Here is a 13427-nt window from a genome sequence, read left to right on the forward strand (position 1 = left end):
GAAAGGGGTACACTCATCCATTGCTGGTGGGAATGCAAACTTGTGCAACCACTCTGGAAAGCAGTGTGGAGGTTTCTCAGGAAATTTGGGATCAACCTACCCATGGACCCAGCAATACCACTCTTGGGAATATACCCAAGAGAGGCCTTATCACACAACAAAAGTATATGCTCTACTATGTTTACAGCTACGTTATTCTTAATTGGCTCTCAGGATGGTTTTCCTGGGCTAGGTGGACAGTGCGCCAGATATGCTTGCTGTGCAGGTATGAGGACTAGAAATCGGATCCATAGAAACTCACAGAAAAGCCAGGTAAGTGTGGCAGCCTCCTAGAAGCCCAGCACTAGGGAGGCAGAGATGGGATCCCTGGAGTGAAATGGTTATCCCACATACATGCAGACACACACAGCAAATGCATGCCTGGGCTGGAAGAAGAAAGGGATAAATTTTCACTGTTATGGAGGTGTGTCCAGGTTCTCTCTGCAATCAATATGAGCTATCACTGCCTCCTCTCTGTCTGGCCAGGACTTAGGGGTCTTGGGGCTCTCAAGACTTCACTAATGATTGGAATGTGTCTCTCAAATTCTTATGTTGGAACTTATTATCCAGTGTCCATAATGAAGATATCTGGGGTGGGACCTTTGGGCATGAAGTGGGGTTGGGTGAAATCCCGAGGATGACCCCAGGATGGCATTAGTCACTTTGCAAGGAGAGAGGGACAGACCCAAGCGTTGACACTTGCTTGGCCTTTGCTGCCAGGGTGCTGCAAGAAGGCCTCAGTTCTGGCCCTGTGTTCTTGGACCTCCCACTCTGTAAATGTGTGAACTATTTATTTCCTTATGAGTAGCCTAGGCTCAGGTATTCCGTTACAGCAAGGGGAGGACATCTCTTCTTACATTTTATGCCAGCCTGTCAACAGTCCAAGTGGTGTCCCAAGGAACTCCAGGGTTGGGCGGCCCAATCAGGGTTACAGTGCTGGGATGCCTACCCCTTCCTTCCTCCAGCAGAAATAGACAACGTTTCCCAAAAGTTTGTTAGTTTCCTCATCTCCAATCCTCGTGATAGAGCACACACAAAAACAGAAACTTCAGAGATGCCATCCAGTTAGGAGGAGCCGGTACTAGAGTAGAGGCCTAAGGCAGTGACAGAGGTCTTTGTAAAATGAAAACAGGCCGGCGGTGGTAGTGCACACCTTTAATCCCATCACTCGGGAGGCAGAGGCAGGGGGGTTTCTGTGAGTCTGAGGCCAGCCTGGTCTACAAAGTTCCATGACAGTCAGGACTGTTTCACAGAGAAACCCTGTCTCAAAAACAACAACAACAAAACCAAAACCAAAACCAGAGAACGCATGGCAGAGGGCAGGCGAGGTGGGGGCACAGCCACGTCATGGCAAGGGCAAGGATGGGAGAGATGCAGCCTCAGCCACCAGCACTGAGGCCACCACCACAGGAACTCAGAGGGGCTCTGGGTATTGCTTCTGCTGCTCCCACACTGGGGCTTCTGACCTCTAGGACAGAGTAAGAATACAGAGTTCTTATTTTAAACCGCCCAGGTTGGGATTTTCTGCTGCAGCAGCCACAGGACAGACAGTAAGATGCAGCCTGAACACAACCAGCCCATCTCCCTTTTGTGACAGCCCCCCCTGAGCCCCGGAGGTTTGCTGTCACCCTGTCCCCCTCCTCAGAAGGCAGCCCAGGGACAGAGGCCTCCACTCCCGGGTGGGAGCAGCACCTGGAGCAGATTAATAGTTATTAATGCTAATTACCCTGACGACTAATGCGCTCTAATTGGACGGCTTCACCAGGAGTCGAGACCCAGGAAACTCCCTGGCATCTTCTGTGACCCTTCCGGCCCCTTTCTAGCTCCACCGCAGAGCTCAAAGGACATTGAGGGAAGCATATTGACTTGGTTTCCTACTTTTTAAAAGGGGTCACACCCACACCAGTGAGTAGTTTTGTCCTTGAACCAACAAATACAAGGCAAAGGAAAGGACAAAGGAGATGCTAAAGGCAGATGGGAGAAGATATTACAAATGCCACCAAGGCCTGTGACATCTGTCTAGGGACCAGGGACCGGCAGGCAGCTACTGGAGCAGACCCAACACCAGTCACTTGGGGAGCATCCCAAAGCCTAGAAGATTCCAGCCATACGCTCTCCTGGAGAAGACAGCGTCTGGTGCCTTCTCACCCCCTCTGACGCCCCTCAGATGTCACCTGACTATGGACCACAGAGAAGGGCAGAATAGTGAGGCTAAGCATGGAGCTGGGCTAGCGGGGCTGGCAAAGAAGATACAGAGAAACTTAAAATGAAGAAAATCCTGCAATAGAGGTGCTGAGGGAGGGAGGGAAGGGAAGACAAAGAGGAGCAGAGAGGAAAAGAGAAGGCAGAAAAGGAGAGGGGTGAAGGTGGACGGAGATGGAGGAAGAAGAGGGGGAGGGACAGTCAGGAGGTGGTGGCAGGGTGGAGAGGGAAACACAACCACGGGTGTCTAGGTCCCCGGGGCGAGCTCAGTGTAACCGCGGTGCTCATTCTAGTGATAAAAACATTCAGAGAAGTGAAGGGGTTGAGCTCCACACCACTGAGACTTCCTCTCCAAGCACATTTATCAACAGACGAGTAACCACGGTGCCTTTCCCCTAATTAAACTATCAGGTACTAGAGGGAGCCCAGGAAAGTGCAGAAGTCCCTCCCAGGAAGCCCCATGTAGGTCAGATGGGCACCACCGCCCTGCAAAGCAGCAGGGCAGGCTCTGGACAGACAGACAACAGGGAGGTCTATCTCTGGGTAAAGCCACGATCACCCTCCTACCGACACCAAGAGACCTTGGTGCTGATGTGGTGGTGGAGGGGGTCTTCCACACAGATTCAGGCAGGCTATGTTCAGCTGAGCCCAAGATGTCGGCATCCCCTGTGATGGATTCTGGTTTAACAGCTTTTAAAAACAAGCAGAGGAGAGCCAGGCATGATGGATGAGTGCAGGGAACACGCTCATTCGGAGATGATTTATGGGATGTTGCCTGTTGTCCTCATGGGATGCAGCTCAAGGGTGGGGGCCTCGGAGATGGATGTCTTCCAACGCTGAGCACTTGTAGGGTGCCGGCAGCTCAACCGAGAACATGCACGCACCGCCCCAACCTTTGGGGCCCCCAGTCTCAGTTGCCTACCGTCCTTTGTGAGGGGCCCGGAAGACAGATGGAAGACTTGATTTACCCCTTGGCACCTGAACGTGAGCAACTTTCGCCTCTTAGCAGCATCTGGAGAAAGAACAGCTGGCCACAAGCCTGGCTCCTCCAAGTGACAGCAACAGTGTACAGAAGTGTGGCTGGGAGGATCTCAGAGCATGGGGACAACGTAAAAGAGGAGGAGGGCTGGCAGGGAAAGGTGGCGGCACCGACGCAATGCCCCCTGTGCCAGTGGGTGACAGATGCCTCCTTCCAGCGAGTCAGATGGACCACTGCCCACAGCCTGGCCACGACAACACCCATTCTGTTGATGAATGTCCACCCGTGTTTTTAATGGAACTGGCTGCATATTAAGATCCGAATTGACTACATATTAAAAGGGGAAAGCTTTTAAATAAGACATAATGACAAGGTCCCTCTTACAGGGTTCAAGAAATGCACAGGGCAGTGTCAAAGGCAGCAGGAAACCACTGCTCCTCCCGTCTTCCCTCGAGCAAGGACATGTCGACAGTGATGGAGAGCGCACTAGGTGGCCTGCGTGTCAAAGCCGTTCCTGGAACTGTGACCCAGCTCTGCACAGGCCGCAAGCTCCAGCAGGCCCTTCTGGCCCGGGTTCTTCATCTCTGACCTCAAACTACTCTAGGAGAAGCTCTCCTCCAAGGAGTCAGAGCAAGGGCTTTTCGTGCCCCGGAGGTGTGTTCAACATCACCCAGCATCATTCTGTTGTGCGGGAAGTGTGTGTGCAGGAGTCGGCAGCCTGACATGCCTGGCCACTCACCCATGTGCCTGACCTTCTCCTTCAGAGACCTGCCTCCTGTCCTCCCAGAGCTGATGAAAAGACAGACTATCAAGGTCACATACAGGTGACTGGGACATACATCTGTGCTGTGCTCACTCAGATGATGGACCATCATGAGTCTACACCCCCCTTGCCTTCACCCCACGGAAGGACAAGACTCTCAGATATACAGCCGGACCTTAGTGCAGCATAGCTACCTTCTAAAAACACGGGGGTCAGAATGTGAGTGCGCTACACAAAATAGTTCCACGCAAAGGCACTTGTACCCTGGACCTCCCAGGTCCATCCTGAAGACCAGCTAGGCTTTCTGCTTTTGGCTCTAATGGCCCCAAAGAGGTACCTTGCTGGGGACACAGAAGGTGAAGCTGGACCAGCTGTCCTTGCCCATGAGTAGAGTCAGGAGCTCCGGCATCCAGTGCCAGGACCTAGGGCTTGCCTGAGGCCATCTGCAAAACACAACTCCTCTGGGGCTCTTGGGAGCCACAAGCCATGATCTCAGAGTGACAAGGGAGTGACGAGGGCCTCTCAGCATGGCTCAGGCTCACAGGGCCATCTCAGTCAGCATGGCACAAGAGTCAGCCCAAATTTGGCCAGACATCCACCTCTGGTACAGTCCCCAGTCCAGATTGCTACTCAAGAACAATAGCAGCCCCATAGCAGCCCTCAGCTGAGCCCAGCTTCAACTTTGACCTAATCTGCAGAAGGCAACATTGTCAGATTTGAGTCACAGGGACGTTCCCTGACTCAGAGCCCTTTAGTGATGCTGTGGATTTTGACAGAAGAGCATCACTCCACCCTCAAGGCCCCTGGCCTCAGCCCAGGGCACTGGATCTCATGTCTGCTTCATCCACTCCACACTCAGCCACACAGCCCATTGTACCCATCTTCTAGATGCTTCAGCTCATCCCTACTCGCAGGCCCTGACACCACGTGCCCCGTCTGGAAGGTTCTCGCTCCCTTGCTTTACCGCACCACCCTGTCCTGCATCCCCCATTGTTGGTAAGCTCAGCCTACTTCCTTTGTCCCCCGGGGCCTTTTCGTTCCCCGACATTGCTTCCTCTCCACCTCCCACCAGATTGTGAACTGATGAGGACTTTCTTCTATATCTCCAGAGTCCGAAATAGGGCTGGGCTCATCAGAGCTTCTCGTACATAGGCACACCTCAATGTACAACAGGATGCACCCTGATAAACTATTACCCAGGGAGAAATGTGAAGACATCTTTACCATGCCTGACCTCACAAGTATCCTCACGTCCGCCCAACCCACTGTCACTCTTTCCCCTCGTGACAACACGGTTGATCAGAATTGCAACCGTCCCCCGTCAGCTTGTCACAGCCCCTAGCCCAGGAGAAGATCAAAACTCAAAAGCCCGAGCACAGTGTCTACGGAGGGCTCATCCCTTTTATACACAGTGTATACATTGTCACATGATCAAAGGGCAGGCTACATTGCTGCGTGAGAAACACAGAGCAGTCTGTGGACCAGGGAGCCTGGTGGAAGAAAAACGCCCAGGGAAGGGACCTTTGGTCATCCATGAGGGGACAGTGAGCATGCCCCTGGAGAGCCCTCAATAACATACGTAATTCTTTCCTACAGACTTTTGCAGTGGGCTCTGAGAAAGCCACCCACTGGCCTATGTCTGGTTGCCACTATACCTGGGCACCACAAAGGCCATCACTGGGAAGCAGAGAGATGGTGCGTTAGGCAAAGGCGCTTGCCAACCAAGCTCTGACCTGAGCTCCCTCCTCAGAACCCATATGGTGGCGTTGGCCTGCAAGCTGACCTCTGACCTTCACACAGCTTGAGATATTTCCTAGCTGATGAACATGCAGGTGGACCAGGAGGATGGGGCTCCTTAACGTCTCAGGGAGAAAGCATGGCTACATGGTACCCAGGGTTCTTACCCCTGCGTGCCATTTATATAAAACTAAAATCATATATATAGCATTTTCTCGGGGTCTACAAACAGGCCTCGGAGCCTATCAAAACTGAAGCACTGTGGGGTTTGGGGGATGCACAGGTGTCCCTGGGCCCTGTACCAGCGTGGAAAATAAGTGAAGTTGTGGATTGTGTCTGAAGCCAGCAAGTGTGACACTGACCCCGGTGGCTCATGTCAGAAGGGACCTGTTGCTCACCCTGGGGCAAAAAACTGCATCCCCCTCACCAGTAAGACAGAGGTTTGCAGCTGCTCACGGCGCTTCAGGGCAACCTAGGCATTACATTGGAGGGTCAGACCCTGACCTTGCCCCCTGGAACATTTCATGATGACAACTGGCAGCAGACCACACAGTCTGACGACTCTCCTTCCCAAACCATGCATATGGTGGAGAGCAAAGTCAACCCTGCACTTCCTGGGGAACGTTGACTCTCCTTGACTTAACCAACCCACAGAATCCTGCAGACACAATGAACTGCAAATGACAGGATGCCCTGCCACCACCCCACACCTTCCGGAAGGTGAAGTGACTGTATTAAAGTGTTTTTCACGCAAACTCAAGCACCGCCAAGGCAGGAGCAGGTGAGTAGCATGGCCTTACCTGTTGGAGTGCTGTCCCCTTTACTGTCACAGGGCGGTAGGGACACCACGGACCCGAAGAAGCTTCCACGGGGTGGGGAGTACCCAGACAGAGCGGGATCACAAGAGATGGTTAGGTTCTCCCAGGTAGCTTTTCAACCTGAAGGGAAAGAAAAAAAAATGAGAAACAAAAATAAATACCGTGCCTCAGATGTACTCACTTCCCCTTAATATAAAATAAATGCAGGCATTAAACCAAAGAGAAGGGGCGGCAGCCAAGAGCGTGTCACTGGGGATCAGAGTCCCCCTCACCCCTCCACTGAGGGCTTAGTCTCTGACTGCCTCGGGGAGGAGCGGACTGTCTCCAGGAGGACACATAATTAGGACCACCTCGCTCAGTCTTTCTGCCATCTGCCCGGGCTATTGCCCTCTCAGCATCCTGGTGCCCACTTCCTCTGATTGCCCAGTCCCCTTGTGGCTTATCTCCCACCAAGTTGCTCCCCACCTTCTCCCCTTTCCCCTTCTAGCCTCATTTCCAGGCCCCTCCATCTAACCGCCACATACAGACACCTCGTGCCCCTCTTTTAGTGGGACTGGTCAGATGGCACCCCCCACTTGAGCCACACCCCTCCAGGACAGTCAGTTGGAAGAAACACCCAACACTGCTTCAGTGACCATGGCGAATCTCAGCCTGTAGGAGCTCCAGGCTCCCAGGACTCAAGGCACTAAGCAAATGAGACCAGAGGACAAATACAGTGCAAAGGCCCCGCCTCTCGCGTGGCTACATACGCCGTCACAGGTGGTGAATCTTCCAATGCCTATAGGACCCTTGATATATGGAACCTCTCCTGCCACACTCCCTCCAGACTATCCCTCCTGAGGCCCATGCCACACTGTGTGCCCACTGCCATGTGGAGTGCGTCTCCCTTCATATCTGCATAGCTTTCTCCCGCTCCAATCCCAGAGACTCTACATGTAGCATTTCCCCAGGAAAACCATCTAGGAACAGACCCCTCAATAAGAATCTTCGCCATCCCACAGCTGCCCCAGTGATGCCCTGCCCACAAAAAGACCCAGGCTGTTTTGGTTTCTTTGATCCAAGCTGAGTGGGAGATGATTTAGCAGCCTGTCCTCCACCATGGAGACATGTTTTCTTCACTGCAGTGTGAAGTACCATCCATCACCCACTGCACAGAACAGCACGGGACACAGGCTGCAGGCCTGAAGCCCCCGCCACACCCCACTGTACCCTGCGCAGACATGGATCCCCACCTATGGGATTGTTAGTCTTATACTCCACTCTGGCAATCCCCACCGCAATGTCAGAGGACTGTGGCAAGGTGAGAAGGGGAGCCAGGCCAGGGCTGGCTGAGATAGAAGAGAAGGGTTGGGTACCTGGGGTCTCCAGAGTCCAGGATCAAGGCCACAGTCCTGCTGCTTCTACTTTTGGTAGCAACAGGGTCTCATCTGTCAGGGGCAGAACTGAGTCTTCCTGGCCCTCGGAACAGTTACTATGTCCCGTGTGTGCTGAGTGTGCCCCACTGTGTGCAGTACCAGGCCCTAAATCTGGGTCGGGCAAGTTGATAATCGAGCTGAGGAATAGACAAGGCATGATCATTGCTGACCCACAAAGGGTGGTCGGCTAGCAGCTGCAGAGAGGGTGAGGGGGGGCTCTAAGTTCCCACGGTGCCCCCTGCATATACATGTGCATGTATAAACACACACGTGCACACAAACGCACACCACACACACACACACATGAGTACAGGCTGTACCTTTGACTCCAGGAACCAAAAGTCATTGAAGTATGAAGAGTCACAGAAGAGTTATAGCTGGCCACTGTTGGCAACGAAAATGACGCCCCCTCCACATTTTACATGGCAAGAGAAGACCGCCATATCCCCAGACTTTGTAACACAAACAAATTCCTGTGGAGAAAGGCCCAGCCTCAAAGCCTACACAGATTTTTCCCCGAAAAGAGCTTCCACATGGCCTTGAGGACCCAAGGGCAGACTGGGATATCACTAATTCTTTATAAATTAAAAGTTCACCTGAGGAAGTGGCTTTATTTATAGGATTCAAGATGAAAGGAAGGAAGGGCATGGAGGGGGAGACGGAGGTGGGGCGCCAGAGAGGGACTTTTTCACTCGGGAGGTGGAGGCGGGAGGACTAAGAATCCAAGGTCATCCTTGTCTGCACAGCAAGTACGAGGCCAGCCTGGGCTACATCTCACACACACACACACACACACACACACACACACACACACACACACACACACACATTACGACACACAGACTAAGAGCCAATGGGAGAGTTTAAAATGACTCTCAAGCCCAGAAAGCGCAACTCACTGTGCCTCTAACCAGGAGGAAAACGAGACACGGTGTGCCGCATTTCAGTAGTGAAGATTACAGGGAATATACAATATTCTGAGAAAATGAGCCTCCTCCTCCTCCTCCTCCTCCTCCTCCACCTCCTCCTCCTCCTCCTCCTCCTCCCATTTTAAAACCGCTCTTGCAAAACCGGCTTCACCCTTCACTCCCCTCGCGCCTTATGAATCCTGTCTCCGGGTTTATTATTCTGGCATCTGGGAGTCTGACAGCCACCGTGGCTACACTTCTTTTTTTAATGCCAGCCTGTTTTAATAATACAGTGTACCTTTTGGTTTGGAGAAATGTGACATTATTTCAGGCACCCAGCGGCAATGGGAAGGGCCTTATGTAATTTATGTGTTCTCCGCGCTGTGTTTAACACTCCCGGAGCGGAGGCTGTAATTTGGGAAGCGATTCTCCCCAAGGTCAGGGGAACAGTTGCGGGAGAGAAGGCTGGTGGCTGTCTGACCTGAGCTCAGCCTGCGAGCCCAGGCGCTTCTATCTGGGAAGCTGGGCCCAGGAGCAGAAAGACTCTGCACCTCAACTCATAAATGCCCCCACAAAATATCCCAGCCTAGTTATAGCCAAGTCACCAGGTTTCTGGGTTTAAGCGTTTTGTTTTTTGTTTTTGTTGTTGTTGATTTAATGACGTAGGAGATGCTGGGGGAACAGTCAGAGTGTTTGGGGGTCTCCCATCACCAAAGCAGCCCAGATGTTCACCTTTTAAATTAATTTATCTTTTTATTTCATGTGGGGGATGGAGGGGACTGTGGGTATACACATGTGAAAAAGTGTTTGTTTATGTACATGTGTGTGCGTATGTGTGCGTTCATGTGTGCCAGAAGTTGACGGCAGGTGTCTGCCTTACTCAGCCTCATTATTTTGTCAGGCAGGTTCTCTTGCTGAGCCTGGAGTTCACCACTTAGGATAAACTGACTGGCCTGTGAGTCCTAGGGATCTGTCTCCCTACCTATCCAGGGCTGGGGTTACAGGCAATTATCACTACGGCTAACTTTCTATGTGGGTGCTGGGCATCTAAAAGCAGCTCCTCATGCCATTGCCAACTGCACCATCCCATTAGTCCCCCAGGTCCCTGTTTTGCAATGACCAGGTGCCTGGTGTAGCAGACTGGGCATGCCTAAGGAATGCCGAGGAAACCATGATCGTCTGGCATGCATGTCCTGACCCTTCTAGAAAGCACCACTGTGAGCTCCTCCTATGCTGGGGATGAAGGAACGCCACAGGGACATGTTCCCAAGAAGCTTGCAGTAGAGACACAACAGCCATCAACCCCAGTGGAGGTGGACAAGCCTTGAGAAGGTAGAATGTTCCTTTGTACCATGTCACACCTAGGGCCTGGCACACAGCAAGTGCTATATCAAGACATTTGAGCAACTGGAGGAATAAAATGTCAATGAAAGAGACAGGGAACCCACCCCACTCATGGGGGAGGGTGTTCTGGCTTCCTGGATTGAGCTGGTAACAGACCCTAGAGGGGGAAGGGGGAGAATAAGGAGAAAGAGGGGAGGAGGAGGAATGGGGAGGAGAGGAGGATGAGAATGGGGAGAAGGAAAAGGGGGAATGGGAGGAGGAGGAGAGGGAGGAGGAGGGGGGAAGAGAATGGAGGCAGACTATAGAGAAAGAGACAGCAGGTGCTAACGGGAGCCGGCCGCAGGGAAATGTCTTTCTGGGAATATAGAGATGGAACAACATTGGAATGGGACAGACCCGAGATGGGACTGTCCATGAGAGACTGGTAATCAGATCATGATGCGCTTTGAATGCCACACCAAGGACTTCATGAAGTCACTTGGAGAATTTTTAAGTGGGAAGTTATGCAGATTCGTGTCTTAGGAGTACGTTCTGGTGTCCAGGCGGACCCTGTAGATGTGCGAAAGCAAGACAGGAATCTCAATCGACAGCTACAGACGATGAAATGAGACGTGCGGGCTTGATGAAGGGCAAGGCGGAAACCAGGGGATACGGCCAGCGGGGTTCAGAAGCCAGTGTCACACATGATCGCTACAACAGCAATATAAGCCGCTCCATAGCTTCTCAATAGAAGCTGAGAAGTGCCCATTTGGGTACCCCTTTCCAAAGGAAGGGGGGACTCATGACATGACGGAAAGCTACCTCGGGAAGGGTTCATTGTGCAAGAAATTTTTTCCATGTTGGAGTTCTAAGCATGACCTAAGAGAGATGGAACTCACTCTGCAGGGAAGCTCCTAGTGCTCAGGAAGCAGACTTCAATAACTTCAGGAAGTCCCTGAAACCAACCAGTGATGGAGGTGGGTCTTGTATCTTATCTGTTGATTTCATTGGTTAATAATAAAGAAACTGCCTCGGCCCTCATAGGACAGAAAATTAGGTAGGCGGAGTAGACAGAAGAGAATACTGGGAAAAAGAAGCTAAGTAAAAGAGTCACCATGATGCTCCCACTCCAGACAGACGCAGGTTAAGATCCTCTCTGGTAAGCCAGCTCATGGGCTACACAGAATATTAGAAATGGGTTAGAACAATATGTAAGAGCTAGCCAATAAGAAACTGGACCTAGCCGGGCCAGGCAGTGTTTGAAAGAATACAGTTTCCGTGTAATTATTTCTGGGTATAAACTAGCCATGCAGGCGGCCGGGTGCCGGGGACACAGTCCCGCCGCTCCTAATGCAACAAACCAGATTTACAAGGTCCCTCCCCAAGCATACCAGCAAGGCCTGCCTCTGCACCCAACACACACTCATGCCAGCTGAGCCACCTTCTAGACAAAGCAGAGCTCAGAGCTCAGCTGAGTTATCTGCAAAAGACTCAGACCACATAAACTGCCAGAAGGAGATGCTCCAGACTGCTGAGCTGCCCTCGGGCTGTGCAGCGTGGGGCCAGTCTCCAGCTTTCCCGGGCTGTCTGTCACTCATGGTGGGGTGGCTTTGGTGATGCAGCTGTCTTCGAGTCAATTCCTGCAAGTCACCACAGTCCAACTCATTGGTTTACCAAGTTGGTCTTGGTGATATCCATTTCCAGTGGAACTGTTGTTATCTTTATTCCTTTGCTATGCTATAAATAGCATATACCCAGAACCAAGAGGGCTGAGGCAGGAGGACAGTACACTCCGGGCCAATCTGGTTGCATAGAAATCCTGGGTTTTGGTTTAGAAGTTAACATATTCCAAGGCTGTGACACTGTTCACACTGGAACAGCCTCTGAAGCAACCACAGAGGGAGCTGCCAGTGGTTGGGCACAAAGGCCTAAGACTTGCTTGCTTTGGGGACTGTAATAACCATCCTCCAGGATGGCTCCTGTGATCCCATCCCCTCACCACCTTTGCCCCCCCCCCCCGCCTCCCAGCTGGGTCATCGGTGTGAATGAAAGATACAACAGGCAAGGCACATACATGTTCAGGTCACCAAAGAGAGCATGGCACCTTTCTTGCTGTCACCATGTCACAGAGACCTTCAAAAGCTCTGCTGAGAGACCGCACAAGCAGGAAGAGGCTGGGAGTCCATTGCTGTGAGCAGTATAGAGAGCAGTGCTTTAATCCCAGGCTGGCTGCAGCACCTACAGCCCAGCCCACTGGCAATCTGAAGCCTTTGAGATACCTTGAGCTTTTTTCGTTAAAGCACAAGCTAAGCTAAGCTGCTTTTGCAGGTTCTGGGAGCCCAGGAACTGAAAGCCAGTTAATTGCGGTTGTCTGAAGCCATTGCATTAGCAGGTAATCTGTTGCAGAGTGAGAGTTAACTAACAAGAATTTATAGAAAGCATAAAAGCTACTTGAAGCTGCAGAGGTGCTCGTACCAGACAGAAAGAAGGTAGGGGGAGTGGAGATGGCAGAGGTGATGTGGGTTCATAGCTGGGTTTTTCCAGGAGTTGGTAGGAAAGTCTTGTGCAGAGGAATGGGAGCCTCCAAGGAAGGAGAACAAAACAGAGGAACTCGGAATCTCAGGATAAGGGTGTTTCCAGAGGAAAAAGCAATGGCCAGGCACCCTCTCACCCCAACTGTGACTTTTCTATAGGGGGCTCCCCTGACAACCCGAGGCTAAGCTGTTTCTTGCTCACTGTTACTGTGTTCCAGTGTGCTGCATCCCTCCACCCAGGTCTGCTAAGGCTGCAAACCCAGTGCCTGAAAAAGTCTAGGTTCTCAGTGCTGTGGGACAGATAGACGGATCAATGGATTGACGGATCAAAGGATGGGTGGGCGGAGAGTGAGTAGATCGATGGTGAGTAGTTCATCAATAGTTGGGTGGGTTGATCAATAGATGGGTGGGTGGATCAAATAATCATTCATTCCGCAGATCAGAGGACGAATAGATAGATCAATGGTTCAATGTATAGATGGATGAATAGACAGATTGATGGGTGAGTGGATCAATTGATCTTTGGATTGATGGAAAGATTCAAATCCTGAACTTCACCTAGTGGCCTAGGTCAATTAGTGGATAAGCCATTTCCCTCCTGGATCATACTACACAAACACACACACACACACACACACACACACACACACAGAGAGAGAGAGAGAGAGAGAGAGAGAGAGAGAGAGAGAGAGAGAGAGAGAGAGAGAGA

General features: G+C 51.7%; 1 protein-coding gene across 6 annotated transcripts in view; it reads right to left on the reverse strand.

Annotated features, from left to right (window-relative positions):
* The window catches only part of Rbfox3 (RNA binding fox-1 homolog 3), a 425862-nt gene that overhangs the window by 308737 nt on the left and 103698 nt on the right, over window positions 1–13427 (reverse strand). For all 6 annotated transcript variants that reach the window (XM_050140131.1, XM_050140135.1, XM_050140134.1 and 3 more), the window contains exon 2: window positions 6521–6658. The gene's annotated coding sequence lies outside the window, so the exon portion shown is untranslated. The remainder of the gene's footprint in view (window positions 1–6520; window positions 6659–13427) is intronic.

This window comes from Alexandromys fortis, unplaced genomic scaffold, assembly GCF_014885135.2.
Source record: "Alexandromys fortis isolate MF-2015 unplaced genomic scaffold, M_Fortis_MF-2015_v1.1 scaffold_39, whole genome shotgun sequence".
Taxonomy (NCBI): domain Eukaryota; kingdom Metazoa; phylum Chordata; class Mammalia; order Rodentia; family Cricetidae; genus Alexandromys; species Alexandromys fortis.